Here is a 1,252-nt window from a genome sequence, read left to right as displayed (position 1 = left end):
AGCCTTGACACCGGTACTGCTGTTAGCTTCATCAGGGAACTAATATTCAGATATGGAGTCCCGCACAGCATCATTACGGATAATGGGTCAAACTTTGACTCAGAGGAATTCAGAGATTTCTGCAACTCCCAAGGCACACGGGTCGACTACGCTTCAGTCGCCCATCCGCAGTCGAATGGACAAGCAGAGCGAGCTAATGGACTGATTCTTAAGGGATTGAAGCCTCGACTGATGCGTGATCTCAAACACGCGGCTGGAGCCTGGGTAGACGAACTTCCCTCAGTGCTTTGGGGGCTGCGGACCACACCTAATCGGTCGACCGGAAGAACTCCATTCTTCTTGGTCTACGGAGCTGAAGCAGTCTTGCCGAGTGATCTTCTCCACAATGCTCCTCGAGTTGAAATTTACAACGAAGCAGAGGCTGAACAGGCGCGGCAGGACGCAGCCGACCTTTTAGAAGAAGAAAGGGAGATGGCTCTGATCCGCTCGACCATCTACCAACAAGATTTGCGTCGTTTCCATGCCAGAAATGTGAGAGGTCGAGCCTTGCAGGAAGGGGATTTAGTTCTCCGAGTGGATCAGCACAAACCACACAAGCTTGCTCCTTCTTGGGAAGGCCCCTTCATCGTCACCAAGGTTCTCCACAACGGGGCGTACCGTCTTTACAACGTCGAGCATAATATCGACGAGCCCCGAGCTTGGAACGCGGAACTACTCCGCCCATTTTACACTTAAGTTTTATCACTCGGATGAGTTGCAATAAAGTACTTCTGTAGTTCATGGACCTCAAAATAATAGTGTCATAGTTCCTCCATAATTTCTGTCACTTTTTATTTTTGTCCAATAAAATTCCCCCTCAGTGGGTGACTTAGCTGCGAATCCGTTTCGCCTAAGTTTGTAAAAATCCTACCGAGTGGTGAGCCCGACTCCCACTCGGAGGCTTAGCTGCGAATCCGTTTCGCCTAAGTTATCAAAATCCTACCGAGTGGTAAGCCAGACTTCCACTCGGGGGCTTAGCTACAGTCCAAGCACTCGCCTAAGTTATCAAAATCCTACCGAGTGTAGAGCAACCCTCTCACTCGGGGGCTTAGCTGCAGTCCAAGCACTTGCCTAAGTTATCAAAATCCTACCGAGTGAAGAGCAACCCTCTCACTCGGGCGCTTAGCTGCAGTCCAAGCACTCGCCTAAGTTATCAAAATCCTACCGAGTGTTGAGCAACCCTCTCACTCGGGGGCTTAGCTGCAGTCCAAGC

This window comes from Triticum dicoccoides, chromosome 3A, assembly GCF_002162155.2.
Source record: "Triticum dicoccoides isolate Atlit2015 ecotype Zavitan chromosome 3A, WEW_v2.0, whole genome shotgun sequence".
Classification (NCBI taxonomy): domain Eukaryota; kingdom Viridiplantae; phylum Streptophyta; class Magnoliopsida; order Poales; family Poaceae; genus Triticum; species Triticum dicoccoides.
Note: the sequence above shows the minus strand (reverse complement) of the source record.